Source organism: Gobio gobio, assembly GCF_949357685.1.
Source record: "Gobio gobio genome assembly, chromosome: 16".
In the NCBI taxonomy this organism is placed as follows: domain Eukaryota; kingdom Metazoa; phylum Chordata; class Actinopteri; order Cypriniformes; family Gobionidae; genus Gobio; species Gobio gobio.
In genome coordinates, this window is record NC_137109.1 from 32636901 (window position 1) to 32655371 (window position 18471).

Sequence of the window (18471 nt, forward strand, 5' to 3'; positions counted from 1 at the left end):
AATGTTAAAATACTCACTGTTTCAATAATATGGCCACATGATATAAACAATATGAATAAGCAAAAAAATGCTTATTGTACTAACTTTTTCTTTCTAAACTTATATCCTATTTACAACTTAATGCTTAGGATGGAAGTAAAACTTGAGAAGAACAACTTGACTGCTCACATAAATTGTAAGGGACACATTTATGCTGGTAAGTCCAGCAAAAAATGGCCCCCATTCACTTCCATTGTAAAGTTTCTTTTTATAATTTTTTTAAGAAAACAAAGGACAAGTCAATATTTTTTTCATGGCAATCAACATTATGCCACAGATGCTGTCAATTGAGCTTAACTTGTATTAAACTCACAATGTTTCTTTAGATCTCAATGTAATCAGATGTTCCCAGCTGTGCCAGAAATACAAAGGGGATCACTTATGCTCAACTTCTCATCGTGCTTCTCTCTCCTTTACCTTTTTTCTTACTCTCCCTGTCTCGCATTTTCTCTGTCCAGGATTTCAAGTGAGCTTCTTTGTGGGAGTACAAAGCTCTTACACTAGGGAGAAACGAAGAGTGAAGGAGACAGACAGCAAAGAGATGCTGATAGGGCCACTCACTGCCCTCGGGCGCTAGACCCCGATACCCCACAGCGTCCCGAGACACTGCTTTGTGGCTTCATACTGTGCACACACAGAGATCCTGCTTCATTAATTGTGCTTCAACTAATTGTGCGTTATTTGGAAGGTGGATCCACGGTGGCCAACAAGAAAGCACTAGAGGTCTTCATTTAGCGATCAAGCCACTATCCCCCGAGACAAACTCACATACAGCTGTCCTTCAGCACATCTCCTTCTCCTTCTGCCAATCAACACATCAAACGCCAGTCAATTCATCTCCCTCTCCTGCTTAGAAATGAGAGGGAATTAGAGGGACAGAGAGACGGGGAGAGAAAGCGGGAGAGAGAGAGAAGCGAAACACAGCAGTGAATACTGAGCGTAAGATTTAGCTGGCCTGGCAAGCACTCTGGATTTAGCAGGATATTTATTCTTTTATATCCAGACAAAAGAGATTGCACATGCCCTCTCCTGCTAGCACCCCTCCTTCAGTCACTACTCTGAGCCTTGGCAAGGGAACCAGAGTGAATGTAATGAGACTCCATCAAGGCTATCAGGTGTAAGATCACATCACATCAAAGCTGGATCAAACGTTGCCTAGCAAGATATATTTGGACATATGTTAAGAGAATTATCAAATTCCCCTGCTTAAATCGAAAATTTGTGAACCTATAAACAAGTAACTTAATCGTTTGGGATTTTGTGTTCCATGTTGACAAAAATATAATTATTTATCAAGAAAAAAAAACATGCAGCTGTTTTTTCAAATAAATAAACTAAGTACAAATGTCCCAGATTGCAATGAAAAAAAAAAAAATTATTAGAAGCAATGTTAAATAAATATAATCATTTTTTAGAATTGAGCAACTATTACTCAAATGAGTTCTTTCATTCAATCAAAATGAGTACATGCAAATGGATCTAATACAAAAATTATTTAGTTTATATATAATAAATTATATGATATAATTTGTGGTGAAGCATGGTGAAGTTGATGGTTTGGAATTGTAGTAATTACCCATTTAGTATCATTTAGTACCCATAACTCAGTATTATGTCTTCCATAAGAAATTAACATGGAAAGCCAATTATGCGTTACATAAAACTATTGACAATATTCACATGAACACCAATGAGACAAAAACATTCAAATGCCTTAAAATGGCACACATAGACTTAGAAATCAACTAATCAATTTAAAGTAAAGTAACAAACTAATCCTGACATCACACAATAAGCTTTACATGACAACAAAATAAAGAGTAAATAAACCTGGCAAATGGTTAAATAATCCCACAATATAATTTTTTCAGTGCAACATTTTCTAGTAAAATGAATACATTTCACTTTTATTATTATTAAAATGTATCAATATTAGTTTAGTTAGTTATTTTTGATATAATAGCATATTCATTTACCACAGGAATGATTTGCATTTGACAGTATATTTAAGGTCATAAACAGATATATTTATTAAATCAAATTAATCAATTGTATAACATATAACACCCAAAAAAAAACTCAAATGTTCCTCAAACTTCCCAATTTTTCCCAGAGGCTCTCTTCCATGCTCTCAGAGGTAACTTGTCATAACCACATTTCATCCAGTCACACAGCGGACTGAGGCTCGTTTAAACACCATTCTAATAACCTCTCTCAAATGGCATAATGAAGATGCACGCTAGCAATGTATCGGGTCACATTCACGCCGATCAATATGGCAGTACAAAATGGTCAATAAACATATGCGTGGATTGATTTCATCATGTTATTACCATATAAAGCAACCTAGTAAATATGCAGATAATTGCTGGTGAACCGTTGTTGGTACAAGCCAAATTACAAGGGAGTAGTAAACGCATGGAGATGTGTCCTAAAAATGGATTTCTAAAAAGTGCTAATATCTAGTCAAAGAGGGGATTGTTATTTACATTAGAAAGGGATTTACTAGCAGACAGAGACCAAGCATTTCAACCACGCATTAAAATGATCATCTAAACTGAAGAAATGGTTCAAGGGCGCATACTGTGAAGATAATTGTAGCATTATTTTGTCATGTTTCAATACAAAAGGAATGATTGAAAAAAAAAAAAAACAACCCCAAGTCTAGTGTGAATCAGTCAGATGACAGCGAGCGAACAAAGAGCTCAGAACCTTCTCATTTTGAGACCTTGGAAAGATGGCCGTCGCGCTGGAGGCCGGCCAACTCCGCTCCATCCCTGAGCTCTCAGAGCAAAGCCATGCAGATTTCTCCAGCCTAATCCCCCTGCAATGACACAGGAGCCCTGGGATAGGATATTGAATCCTCCATCTCTCCCTCACCCTCGCTCTAACTCTTACTCGCTCTGTCTTTCTCACTCTCTAACAAGTTGAGCTGTTTTCCATGTGGACCATAATGGCACTCGGCACTCTACAATACATGATCCTTCCCCATGTGCCCCGTTGAAATCACACGGCCGCGGCCACTGTATAGGCACATGATCTCCGGATTGCCGACTGACAGCAGGTTTCCACGCAGCTTTGCCTAGACACTGCAAAATAAGTACTGTACGTCTCTCTCTATCTCTCTCGTAGCTCCTCAAACAATTAGCGTGCAGTGTACTGATATTGAGATGTTTTCATCCAATTCTTCCCGCCTCTCCATAGTCTTACACACATAAAAGAGCTTTTCTGGCAACTGTGGAGACAGCGGGCCACTAAGCACGCTTTAAGACTGGTCCCAGTCAAACGGCCTTCTCCTGCAGCCCTCCCTTTTTAAGTGATCATCCTTGTATCATAACAGATTAAGGGCTGCAGCGTGGCTGGATTAGGCCTAAGCTAACCTTTATCCGCCCCCATCCTCACCTGAAACTTACAAGGAGTGAGGAGTCAATTGCCCTGTCCTGATTTACAATGACACTGAGCTCCACTCTGGGCCCCTCATTATTTGGATTAAGAGAAACACTTTTGAGTAATTATTTTCACGTTGGATAAACATTAAGCTTCCACCGGATTTAGACGAGCTCTAGTCCAACACTACGGAAAAGAAGGGCGATATAAACGTGCTTATCATGCGCTACGGGTGCTATACCAGTAATCACCAACAAACAGAAAACAGGAGAGAGAGAGAGAGAGAGAGAGAGAGAGAGAGAGAGAGAGAGAGAGAGAGAGAGAGAGAGAGAGAGAGAGAGAGAGAGAGAGAGAGAGAGAGAGAGAGAGATACAAGAAATGACCGCTCTTTTGTTTTAAACACAAGGGATTTGAGAGTGTGTACCCAATTAAGGATCTTAAAATGCTTGGCTAGGCAAGCAGAAGAGATACTATTTACGTTTCAGATAAGGTGAATGAATTTCAATATGGATATACCGAGAAATTTGCTATTGCTTTTGGGTTTTTGATTTAATTTATGGCAAGTACAAAGAAGTAATGCTGATTACTGTACACTGTTAGACTTTACCGCAATTTTACAGTTACTTACCGCAAAAAAGCCCAGTAAAATACCATTTATATTATTTACGGTTAGCTACTGTAATATGCACTGCATTGTGGGTATTTTTAATGAAATTTACAGTAACTTACTGTATATGGGAATTTGCAGTATTTTACTGTTTACGTAAAAGCAGTAGTGCTACTGTAAACAAAGAATACACACACACACACACACACACACACACACTGGATGTTTAAAAGTTAAATAAAAACATGTGGATGGAAGGATGTAAAATTAGTTCTTTGTGGGAGACAAAGAAGTAATTTTTATATTTAGTATTTTCTCCTACCCTTTTCACATTTTCGGGTTTCTCAGAGCGGAAGTCGTCATAGTTGGGTTAAATTGTATAGTGGTGAATGAGAGAATACAATAATTATATATTTTTTGTGTGCCCAATTGCTCAAATAGCAAAAGAAAAACTCCACAATAGTGATTTCACAACTTTCAAAAAGAGGAAAAAATAGAGTATAGAATAAATAGAGTAAAGTATTAGTGTTATAAATGTATTTCGAATTCGCCTCATAGGAGGAGCTTCTGCCAGCGGCTCGTCTCGTTGAGAAATGACTGACATGGGCTGTGTTTACACGTCTTTTTGTGTTAAAACTGTTAATGTGTGACAAAACGTAGTTTTAAGACTTTTTCAGTCGGTAATGTAGTTGTTTAAAGCTCAAATCTGTGGTTTATTTATAAGAAGAGTGCCTATTTTAACATTTTATCTGGTGTTTTCGGAGATGTGAGCTCCAGTGAGTCAGCGGCGTTCAGCGCTTGTTTACCCGGCGAGAGTAGACTTTCCTCGGCCAGTCCTTCTGACGTCTGCCGCTGGCTCTGATGTCTCTGTGGCGTCTCCAGCTATAATTAGTCTTGTGGAGATTTAACGGCCCATATTTGCTCTCATGGATCTATAATTTGTTCCCTGGCAAATCGTTTAGGCTGAGGGCAAAGTTAAGTTTCATTACTTGTTTATTTTTCGGCTATAAATGTACGTTGCAAAATAAAATGACGGATCATGAGATATAAAATGCTAACGGTAGGCTACACACACACACACACACACACACACACACACACACACACACACACACACACACACACACACACACACACACACACACCTACTGTTAGCATTTTATTTCTCATGATCCGTAATTTTATTTTATGTATTATTATTTTAATGCCAGAGTAATACCAGTACAAGTGTGGTGATATAAATGTAATTTTTAAATGTTTAAAAAATATATTTATAAACTTTGCTTACACCTCACACAATTTAAATTGTTTACTCGCGTGCCAAGCCCGCGCAAATGAGGTTTGTGTCGAGTGCGCGCATAACGGACGTCCCTGCCTGTGGATCGGATCGCCAGACACCAGCTGCGAGCTTTCCTGAGGTAAGAAGTTTTTATTTGACAAATTTATCACAAATGTCTTTGATACTTTTAAAACGTAAACCAATATCCAGTAAATATAGCTACATACATGAAGAAAGTAAATAATAATATCGAATTGCTATTACTATATGACAGTCTCGGGGAACTGTTCGTTTTCCTCAAGAACCGCTTTCATAACCCATTAAATTTGCATACAATTGACTAACTGTTACCTGCATTGTACATTATGTACCAAATGTTGTATTTACGCGAACAATGGTTTCCGTCTTTTCACGGCCAGTTATAGTTACATATTTTCGTTGACAGTTAAATGTGTGTGACGCCATTTGAAGTAACGTTAGCGCCTGAGCGGTGTCAAAGGCTGTCTCGCGCGCCCGCTCTCTCTCTCTCTCTCTCTCTCTCTCTCTCTCTCTCTCTCTCTCTCTCTCTCTCTCTCGTAAAATAGAACATTTACGCCAGTGTATACACCAGAGGATTAATATATATTCAAGTAAAATAATAATTAGTTCAAGTATGTTCATTGTGGCTTCTTATTTATTATATTATTTCATATGAATTCATTTTTACATGCCACTGTAGGCTCTATTATTGTCTTCTCTCTTTTTTCAGTGTTGATAGTCATTTGATTGTGTAAGTGGTCAATCTAGCAGTCATCCTATATCTGTGAATTATCATGTGCATAACATTTAGGCACCATTAGTCAATAAACATTAATGAAAATTTCTTCTTTTTCTCTCTTGTGTCAACAGGAGCTAACAACACCCCAGAAAGAGCCACAGCACTGAGCATCTTTGGCTTTGTAAGTATATATTTTGACTAACATTATGTGATTAACGTCTTTTAATGCATAACATTTTATTATTTCAAAAATACTTGTTGCCTACATTTCCTACTTGGCATCTATTTGTTATCTTGTTGTGACTGTTTAGTCTCATGTGGGATATGTCACTGCATAACATGACAAAGTAATTAAAAATGATTCATTGTATGCACTTAAAAATTTGTGTAACACTTTACAATACGGTTCATTAGTTAACTACATTAGTTAACATTAACTAATAATGAACTGCACTTATAAAGCATTTATTTATCTTTGTTAATGTTAATTTCAACATTTACTAATGCATTATTAAAATCTTGCTAACATTAGTTAATGCACTGTGAACTAATATGAACAGCTGGATTTTTATGAACTAACGTTAACAAAGATTAACTAATGCTGAACTGAGGTGTTGTTCATGGTTAGTTCATGTTAACTAATGCATTAAAGGGTTAGTTCACCCAAAAATGAAAATTCTGTCATTAATTACTCACCCTCATGTCGTTGGACACCCGTAAGACCTCCGTTCATATTCGGAACACAAATGAAGATATTTTAGTGTAAAGCTGATGCTGAGAAAGGCTTCAGATGGGCCTCCATTGGCATTCAGTACATTGACACTTCCAATATCCATGAAAGGCACTTAAAACGTCGTTACAAAGTCCATCTCACCACAGTGACTCTATAATAATTTTACGATGCGACGACAATAGTTTTTGTGTGAAAAAAAAAATCAAAATAACACCTTTATCCAACTTGTTCTCGACTTCCGTGTGTGCCTCCACGACGCATGCGCGAGAATATGACGTAGATCCGGCGTTCGGGAATCCATGAAATACACACTTAAGCCCCATTTTGAGAACTACGCCGAGACCTAAAGCACGATCAATGTAGAATTCAACATCTTAGACACGCGCTTCTTCCTCTGCTCGTAAACAAATCGCTTCTGGGTCATGTGTCCGAACGCCGGATCTGCGTAATATTCTCGCGCATGCGTCGTGGAGGCACACACGGAAGTCGAGAACAAGTTGGATAAAGATGTTATTTAGATTTTTTTTTGCGCACAAAAACTATTGTCGTCATCGTAAAATTATTATAGAGTCACTGTGGTGAGATGGACTTTGTAACAACGTTTTAAGTGCCTTTCATGGATATTGGAAGTGTCAATGTACTGAATGCCAATGGAGGCCTATCTGAAGCCTTTCTCAGCATCAGCTTTACACTAAAATATCTTCATTTGTGTTCCAAATATGAACGGAGGACTCACGGGTCTCGAACGACATGAGGGTGAGTAATTAATGACAGAATTTTCATTTTTGGGTGAACTAACCCTTTAACTAATGTTAGCTAATACAACCTTATTGTAAAGTGTTACCAAAATATGTATACATTATTTTATATGCAGATCATATCCAACCAGTGACCAGAAAACAGAGAGACTGAGGAATAGACGGAGAAACGGACAAAGCTGGACTACAACTAAAACCTGAACTAAAAACTAATCATGCAAGTATGTACAGGTGCAAGTATTTAATTATTTGCAATTTCTGAGAGACTTTTATCTTTTAATTTTCAGCCAACCTCGTCTTATGCTGCCTTCATGTGCTAGAAATTTCCTACTTCTAAAGTTGTGATTACGAGCTCATCACATTCAGATTTTGACTTGAGAGGGCGTTCATGTCCAATTTTTTAACTAGGAAACTAGTTCAGTAATTCCTATAGCACGTGAAGGCAGCATAAGATGTCAGTTGAGCAGGAGGTGACGTTTGCCTACCACACCACAGGTGATATGAAGTATATCATATCATGAAATTGCTCTTATAGTCAGGGTGTCCGCGGGGTTGTAAAAGGTAGTAAATGAAATTAGCCAAAATTAAGGGCATTAAAAAGTAGTAAAAAGTACTAAACGTCATCTGACGAGGTATTAAATTTTCGAGCCCAATTTTTTTTAGATAAATTTTCAATTTGTGTTAAGGACAGGCCTTTTTTTTCTAAAATTCGCGTGGATTTATTTATATGTTTAGAGTAGGACCTGCGCGATATCGTGTGAGGTGGTGTTCGTTCGCGCGCGCTGAAACAAACTGGGTCCGCGGCTGGCTTGCTGACAAACATGTACGCGAGCTCGCTTCCATTCAGTAATTAAAGCATGGGGAAATGCAAGTTTTCGGACCTCTGGCTGGAGGACTCACGATTTAAAGTCTGGCTTAGGCCAGTAGTTTGCAACAGCCGCGAGGCTTATTGCCACGTCTGCAAGAAGACAATTAATATAACCTGGGTGGGGGTGAATGGCGTCAAATCGCATATGTAATCAAATAGCCACCAAGCTAGGATGCGCGGACGTAGCGAGCAGCTTCCCATACCAATGTTCTGCGCTACAGATGCATCAACGACCTCAACCTCCACTGCTTTGCCCTCAACCCCGACTGCTCTCCCGATTCAAACCACTGCCAGTAGCCTAACGTTAGTCTAGCAGCATCATCAACAGTGCGTGACAGACGGCAGACAGCAGACGCTATGCCCTATCACCACCGCTACATTGCGAGCTGAGGTGCTGTGGTGTTTAGACCTTGCAACTAAACACCACTCTTTAAATTTGAATCTATGGCATTGAAGAGCTGTTTCGAAATATGCAAGTTGCTTAAAGCTTGGCATACACTGTGCGATTTCAGCAAGGTTACCTACTCACACTGTACGATCGCATGCGATGTAAAGCCAAAGCTCACGGTTTATGTGCTCACACCATGGCTCGGATCCTCGAGCGCGACTTGTCTGCTCACTGTATGAGTGAAGATTTAGCATTTACTATTTATGAATATAAATGATTATTATTATTATTAGGGTAGGCCTACTTTTATTATTAAATTGATAATACATTTAATTTGCCCCCGTGATAATTTCATAATGCATCAATGCACAACCGACATGCTGCATAATAAAAGAATAGATAGATTAGCTTACTCCTCATTATTTAAATACATTTTGCACAATTAAACAAGGAATTATAGGCCTATAATTAAAATGATTATCAGTCTATAATATGTCAGAACACTACAATAATATCAGTATTATCAGAAAGTAAGAGCAGCTTTATTTAAAAAAAAACTTGTTTAACACTAAATGGGCCTATACTTCTCTTCTAATTTGTTTCACAATATGGGCCAAAAGAGAAATATTAAGAATATAAATTCAGACAGTTATAGGCTATACGTTATCAGCATATGTTAAAGCAGATTTATATAAATAAAGAGATATCTCTTGTCTCTGTGAGAATATGCGCCGAAAGCTTGTCAGATTTTACGTTCACTTTCAGTAGTGAATAATTGACCAGGTTTGAGACTTCACCGACTCTCGCACACATTACGTTTTTGTGTGATATCCACTGACTCGCCTTCATGATTTAAAACGAAAAAGAAAAAAAATCTATATTGCGCCGTGAAAATTTGTCGTTTCCCTCTGTACACTGCACGAACTATGAAGAAGATGTCTCCTTCCTCTTCTGTCTTTATTTCTATTCTCATCTCTGTGGGCAGTTGATGTTAAGTTAAAATGACCTCGTTACATTGTGATGCAATATGTTATTCCATTTGGAAAGATATTTCATTTACGCTACTATAGTTGCAGCTTGAAGTCGTGCTGGTATTAAAAAATATTTTGAAGGTATTAAAAAAGGTAGTAAAAGGTATTAAATTCAACTTAAGAAGTTCTGTATATACCCTGATAGTGTATGGAATGCTTTTTAAAGAAAATTTGCGGGGGGGAAAAGGAAAATGTTTAGATGAAGTAATGGAGATGGTGTGAACATGGCCTTTACATGTTCCAGCGTGAGCTGGAGGGAGGTGTCTTCCGTCAGCAGCTTGCTTTCTGATTGGGTATTGTTGCGTTTCACATGATAATCTCCAGAGCGCGCACGCTTGTCCTCGGGATAGAGATATATAATATAAGTATAACTATGAATAATAATAATAATATAACAAGTATAACTATGAATAACTGCTGTTGCACAAGTTGTTACCTCATCTGTCCATGAACAAATTTAGATGAGATAAACCATTTCTCACACATTTTCCCTCTGTTTTGTTTCAGATCAGCCATCAGTAGTTTACCAGTAGGGAGGCCAGCCAAGACCAACTGGGGTATTTTGTTCATACTTTTTGTTGCCATATCGTCATGATCTCTGCTTTGATTTGTTGTAATGAATTCAGTTCTCTATTTTTTTTCTGTTTTTTGTAATTGATTGTGACGGTGAATAAAAAATATACTGATGTACATGGACTCAAGTCTCTTATTTGGAATTTATTAAATGTATTATTTATTTTATTGCATTCATGTAAAATATTCAAAATAAAGTAATAACATATTAACATATGCATATTTTGTAAAATAAAAAGTAAAATAAATTACAGTAAAATTACTGTAAAAATTATTATACTGTAAAAATAAATTGCAGTAAGGGCATCATACTGTAAAATTAAATTGAAGTAAGGGCATCATACTGTAAAATTAAATTACGGTAAGGGCATCATACTGTAAAATTAAATTACGGTAAGGGCATCATACTGTAAAATTAAATTACGGTAAGGGCATCATACTGTAAAATTAAATTACGGTAAGGGCATCATACTGTAAAACACATTTACAGGTAAGCTACTGTAAAGGGGCAATTACAGTAACTTACTGGCAATAGTGCTGCCAGTAAGTTACCGCAAAAATACAATAAAATGTCTAACAGTGTAGGTTAAAAAATACTGTTGCAAAAAAGAAAAATCACCCTTTTACATATCTACATTTAGTCAGTCCAGTTCCAGATGAGTCTTGCCTTCAGCAGATTAATTGCACACACACACACACACACACACACACACACACAACGGCAGAAAATCTCTGTGAACTTTAGAGGCTTAAGTTAATAGTCTTTTCCTAGTAAAACACCAAAATAGTTACACATGTCAAAGGCACTTTTTTTAAAGTCAAACTGATCACTAGCTTTCAAATTCAGTTACAATTTGTTTCTTGGTTCATAATTTTTTCATGTCTTGCCTAGTCACTCAAAAAAAAAAAAAAAAGTGTGTGACACCTAAAATAGTGAAAGGGGATTTTTTTGTTCTCTTTGTTCATGAAAATAAATTAAATTCACTTTTGTCACTTTATTTTGACTGTTTACCTTTGTGATCATAAAGGTGTGTGACACTGTGCAAGTTTGTTTTTCTTATCAAAAAGAGAAGGGTGGGAAAAGCGCTGGCTCAGCCTGTGTTTGATTTCATATATTATTTCAATCATACACAATTACAGGGCGAGATCACATCAGAGGGCCCAATTGAGGGCCAGATAACCTTTTAAGGAGAGAATTCCCAGAGAGGGGTGACCTCTAACCTTAATGCTGCTAGCAATCTCCAGCTATACTGCTCAGTCAGAATGACAGAGGTCAAACACACATACACACACACACACACACACACACACAGAGCACATACAGAAAAAGATGCTCCATCGCTCAATTTCCCTCAAGTGACAAACACTTGTGTGTTTAAATATCTAATATCTAATATCTAATATTATTTTTGTCTTTGCTATCATAAGAAATGACTGAATTGCAGTAATGTAACATGAGTATATGCAACACAACATCATCATGCCAAGTTTCACTGTTAGTCCTTAAAGTTGGCATGAAACGGAAGTTACGATAGTTCTTCCCTATTGTGATGCAAGGCTATAACCATGTATTGAACATTGGGAAGGACCAAATGTTTTTTTTTCTTTTGGAGGGGGGGGGGGGGGGGGTCTTTTTATTTAAAGAAATTAAAAAACTAAAGGATTTAATTTTCTATAGTTCTTTCAGGACCACTTTCGTCAAAGATGATTGACAATTAGTATACAGTTTGGATTGGCGGTATGGTTTTATTCTGGGCAAGAACTCCGGGAAAGCAGTAGTCTTAGCCTCAGACGTCACGCCCATTGACCGTTAGCTGAACGTCTGATGCATATTGCACATTTATCTGGAAACATTTCAAGAGTTTCGAAGTCGTCATCTGATGCACCACGAAACGTGCATGTTGCATTCTTTAAAGGGGTGGTAAAACACGATTTCACTTTTCTAACTTTAGCTAGTGTGTAATGTTGCTGTTTGAGCATAAACAACATCCGCAAAGTTACAACGTTCAAAGTTTAAAGCAAAGGGAGATATTTGCTTTTAAAGAAATCAGTTTCTAAGGACTACAGCAAACGGCCGGTAGGGACTACAGACATTCCTCCAGCGTCTCTGACATCACCAGCCCCAATATTTACATAAACCCCTCCTCCGAGAATATTAAATAAGGGGGGCGAGGCCATTTTGTATTGCTGTGGAGAAGCGTTGTTGTGGTATAGGCTGGAGTGTTGTTGCTGCAATGCAGACGAAACGCTGTTATTTTCATCCGGATTGCAGGTCCACTTTGTTCAGCCTTCCTAGGGACGGGGTGCGTTGCAGTGCGTTTAATATACAACATGTTATATGCATGTGTGTATGAGACGGGGATGAGAGGGGAACACGGTCGCATTTGCAGCAGATATATGCTGCCCATCATAAATCAAAGCACGAGACAGACAGGGGTCAGAGGAGAAGACCGGAAAATGTGACATAATGGACAATATTTGTCTGTATTTGCAATACAAGAGCCACGGTTCAGCTGCGCGAGACAAACACTGCCAGTGTGTGGATGCACGACGGGCGCGCTGGCTCCCACTGCACATTTCACGGAGGAAAGCTTCCACAATCTTTGCGAGTTGAATGCAGGATTCGCACAACGGCTTTTCCTGAAAGATGGATTTACAAACAGTAGCTGTTTACGGGCCACAACCTGTAAGTATGATTTATTTTTTAAATACTTAAAGTTATCCGACAAACACCTAATGTTACAAACTTTTTTTTAAAATCTCAACAGCGAACTTGGCATTAGTGTAAATTATTCTTTGATTAGAGCTTTTATGTATTGTTTATCTACGGGCATGCTAAACATGGTTCTGTGTTTGATTTGGATACTATAGTCAAGCCAATGTTTAGTGTTCGTTTTGGGTTAAAAGTTCTTGCGACAGATCTTTGGCTATAATCGTTCTAAAAATACAAAAGTAACAGTCCCATTCAGTAGCGATCACTATAGATCCGCAGTCTTTACTCTTGAGGACTGAACAGGTTCTGCTCGATCATCTTCACTAAAATTGTCTGGGTCTGTAAAAGGGTCTGATTTGGGCTCAAATTGGTATGGTTTTATTGACCCCATTGTTTCTAATACTACCCAAAGCACAGACTACCGGTAAAGGTAAGGGGCGTGACGTTTCCGACAAACGTGCACTAGGTGGTTAGCGAATAACAACACACTGGGCCAGCTAACCAATCTGAGCCCGTTGCGTATTTTTGAGGGACAGGCTTCATACAACCCGGAGACCATCAGACCGTTTTTACAAGGAGGGACAGAGCAGTGTAGAGTAATGAAAAATAATGACATTTTTTAAAAACGAAGCATGAACACGTTACAGTGCACCCCACAAACACAATCAAGCCTTCGAAAGAATGTGTTTTACCACCCCTTTAACGGTACGCTTGGAAACAAATGCCACGACTCCAAACTCCCTCGTGGAAGAAGAACGCTGTCGTGTTTACAACTGTGACAATGATCGCTTACCAGAATCAACTAAATGCTGGATTTTCAAAAGTATGTGAAGTTTGCGGCTCCATTGTTTCAGTAAACTTGCACAATGTTCTTGAATTAATAATTTATAGATGCATGCCAGTCTGTTATTGCGGGACATCGACTTAACATGATCACGCCCCTAATCATGTTCTTAATGACAATATAACGAGGGAAATCAGAAGGCGAAATCCTGACTGAACGACAGGAGGAGCTGGGGATGGAGGAGGGTAATTAGCTCCTGAGCAAGGGAATGGACCCTATATATTTATGCTGTGAAAAGTGTCGTATTCCTATAGGTAGGAGTGAATCAGCTGATGCGAGCTTGACTAACGTGGCCTGCCAGAACTAGCATATGCTTGATTTGTGAAGTAATCCTTTTAAACTATTTGTAAATAATATTTCACTCGTTTGTATATCTAATATATCGAAAATGTAAAAAAAACATTTTCTTGTCTCGTCACAGTCAGTTATGAATTTGATGGCAAATATAGCAAATATACATTAAGAAAGTTGAGTAGTTTGCATCATACTATGGTACAGTGGGTTGTTAAACATCGTCAAACAGTTTGTTTAGCTCTATCTTTTCACGCACGCACACTTTCACTGTAAAAACTAAAAGTTTTGCATGGAATTCACACTAGTTTTCATTGAATAGTAAGCCATGCCTTCTTTGATCTGAATGGGCATTATTTTGACATTGATGAGTGATGTTATACTGCTGAGGCAGACCAGCTTTCTGTCATCCCAACAACAAACAGAGCAGTGCATATTGGAGAGCAGCATTAAAGTGCCCCTATTATGGATTTGTGAAAATTACCTTTCATGTACTGTGTAACATGGTTCTAAGTGAATAAAATCATCCCGCAAAGTTTTAAATCTGAAAGTGCACCGTATAAAGTTATTGTCTCTCAAAAGTAAGAGTCGGCTTTGAGTCAATTAAACGAATCATTTTCAAAAATATCCTTTTCAAGCGAATCACAAGCTGTTTCGTTGTGATGTCAAGACAAAACATTAGCATATTGCCCGTCCGCTTATTGTGCGTGTAGACACCAGGGAAAACTTGAACCACCTCAAACACTGCAGCTGATTCCTGTGGATACTGGATAGCATCAAGTTTATTGTGTTTCATATTGTGTAGGTCTCTGGCTAACCGGCTGTAAAACAGCTGTGGGCTGCAGTATTAACTAAAACTGTCTATTAATGCAGATTGTCTGTCATTCTCACTACTTTGAGTAAAGATAAAGGATGGAGTAAGATATGTTTAGCAAACTTTAATGTTACATCAGTCATTTAGAGTTTGCTGCTCGGTTAACGTATGCTCTGTTATTGATACAGTTCCTGCGTGTGCACAACGCAAAACAATTTGAAACACAAACACACACACACACACACACACACAGGTTTGTTGTGGGACGCACACATGTTAATGCTGATGGTGAGGAATTACAGTTGAAACATCTCATAATGTACCTCAAACTGAGTAGCATTATTGAGAAACATCCTGCTCAAGGTTCAGGTTGAATAACTAGTTCTTCCAATGTTTCATCATCGATTTGGACTCAAGCTGGGATTGGTGTAAAATCGACATCATCGTTACTGTCTTTACAGTGTGCACAATCGCTGAGCTTTAGGAAGCCTCCGGACGGAGCTGTAGTCCAGTTATGGTAATGGCCGTTTGTTTCTGAAATACGTGCTGTACGTGGTAGACCAATCACAACAGCCTGTGCCGTCTGACCAATCAGAGCAGAGTAGGCTCGTGGAAAGGAAGGAGAGAGACGTCGAGTCGTTTGAGAATCATTGAACATTGTGGTGATGTGCAAAGTATATTATGAGAAAATGAAACTGTTTTTTGACCTTTGATGCATGTAAACCTGTTGCTGGAGACCTCCAAAACTAAATTAGGAAACTTTAAAATGGCATATTTTAAATAGGGGCACTTTAAGAAATATCATGTATTTGGGGGGGACTATGGTTACAGCCCTGTTGTGATTTATATTTGAATGAAATAGCTTCCCAAACAAGAAAACATGCATTGGATGGTTGTGGTTTGCTACTGGTCGATCTCATGTGAGTGACAGGTTGACCCGCCCTCGCACCAGTAAACGCGTCATCAGAGAAGAGATGTTGTTGCAAAAGGGGGAGGGAATGTTATTTTGATGAAAGATTATGATGGCACACAAATTAAAAAAATAATAATGATGTGTACGAATAAATTATTCATAATAATAATTTTAATAATGGTGATGGATTTTAAGATCTCAATTCATTCTTTAAATATTAACTAGACACATACATTTCAGTCTAAATTGTTAGAGCTTTTTTTTTTTCTTTTTCAAAAGCCTCATGACATTAAGTGATTTACGCACCGCACTAATTTTTCAACACACTCCAGGAAGTGTCACAATATTTCTCCTTCCTGTAGTCTCATCCATCCTGCTGCGCTGGTAATTGTGTACCCTGTTTAAACCTCTCCTCCCTTTCCCCCTTGCAGCCCCACCTGCCCAAGACCAGATGTGTTCCCTCTTTGATGTGGACTGGGTCACTGGGCCCTGGTAGCCACTTCATCCCACCAGCACATGCCTGACAAAGAACCCAGAGCGGCCCTGAAACGCTACGCTTTTCAATGCAGCTGCCGACTACCCACTGATAAATGGAGCACGGTTTGTCTTGTCTTGACCACACCTTGTAGAAGGCAGATTCTAGAAACCAGACTCTGTCTGTGCTTTGAGACAAATGTGGCTAGAGGACTTCACAGGAGGTTTGAACTTGAGCCTCTCAATAATGGGTGGCCAATTATAAGCATCTGTTGAGGCAGAAACAATCTTCACCACGCTGAAGCTTTGTGTGGTGATTTATCACAAGGCCGTAGACAGCTTTCTTTCTTGTAGTCTTTTTTGTCTGTCTTTTATATATCTGAACATGTTTCTGAGTGAGAGGCATAAATCTAATTTCTGAAATATATAAATAAAACAATGATTGAATACTGCCTTTTTTTTACAGTGCTTGAACATTGTTCAATGAAGAGAAAAGTAATACAGTAATAGAAAAAGGGCCAAGGGGTCTTGATATGAAATAAATATGACGAACATACAAAGATACAATAAATCTACATATTATAAATAATACTTATTTATAATAATATATACACTACCATCATTCGATAATCATTTTTTTATGTTTGTTAAAGTATCTTATATGCTCACTAAGGCTGAATTTATTTGATTAAAAATACACAAAACAGTAACAATGTGAAATATTACAATTTAAAATGAATGTTATTTGCTATTTTTACAGTTTTTATTGATTTATTTATTTCAGCATTCATCGTTGTCACATGAACCTTTAGAAATCATTCTATTATGCCGATTTGTTGCTCAAGAAATATTATTCATTATTATTTTGAATTTTAATATTTATGTGGAATCAAAAACTTTTTTCAATGATTACTTTTATAGATATTTTTGTTACATAACTTTTTGATAATTTTTGCATTCTTGCTGAATTAGTATTTTAAAATATCTTACTTAAACTCTTTAAATATTCAGCATTCAACAGTACTTCAAATTATACTCTTCAATTACCTTAATGAGATCAATAAAATAATTGCAAGATGTAACTTGACTCCATGAATGAACAATGTCATGTAATCTTGCAGATTTTCTTCACCAATTCTTCCTATAAGAACAACAGAGGAATGAGAACAGGCTACTGTGCATTACCTTTATTCCCTTTTCCCTCTCTCTCCCTCTCTCTCTGTTTTTTTTTTCTTCTGTCATCTTTGACGTCTTTTTGATGGCAACTACCCTGACTTTCATTTGATTTAGGTAGCATGATAAATGTAGTGTCTTCTTCCTTTTTCCTCTTTCTCTGTCCATGGTTTCAACAAGAGCCATCTGTGCTTGATAAAGTCACAAAAATAACTGGTCAGGGTAAACTAATATTTAATGTGCCTTTCAAAACATTGCCTTCTGCCTGACCTTCTGAAATGTGTGACAAGAGCCTGGGTAAACTGCACTTATGTTCTTAAGGTTAAGAGAGTTTAAAAATGTTGCATGCATGCTGATTGTTGCCTTTGTAAATCAGGCCCAGGCTGAAACAACAAACTGTTTTTGGTTAGGCTGCTTTAGATTTGAAAGAGAAGGAGAAAGCCACAGATAGAAAGACAACATTTTAGAATTGACCACTTCATAAAATACTTAAATAAAATAAAATAAGTTTAATTTAAATCTGAAAAGATTACAAAATTTGTGTTAATTATTCAATTACAGTTATGCTGATCATGCAATTTTCAATGGAAAAAATACATACACTTAAAAGGTTGGAGTTAGTAAGATTATTATTATTATTATTTTATATTTTATGGTCTCTTATCATCACTAAGGCTGCATTCATTTGATATATCAAACATATATCAAACATAGATAATAATACAAATAACATACAGTAAAAACAGTGAAACATTATTACAATTTAAAATAACTTTTCTATTTGAATATATTTAAAAATGCATTTTATTCCTGTGAAGGCAAAGCTGAA

At 37.5% G+C, this 18471-nt stretch overlaps 1 long non-coding RNA gene across 1 annotated transcript; it reads left to right on the forward strand.

The window, feature by feature from the left end:
* Positions 1-5340: 5340 nt before the first annotated feature.
* LOC307139787 lies at positions 5341-10475 on the forward strand. Its single transcript, XR_013818167.1, has 4 exons — positions 5341-5451; positions 6201-6250; positions 7677-7781; positions 10355-10475. It is a non-coding gene; the product is annotated as an uncharacterized lncRNA (long non-coding RNA).
* Positions 10476-18471: the final 7996 nt, after the last annotated feature.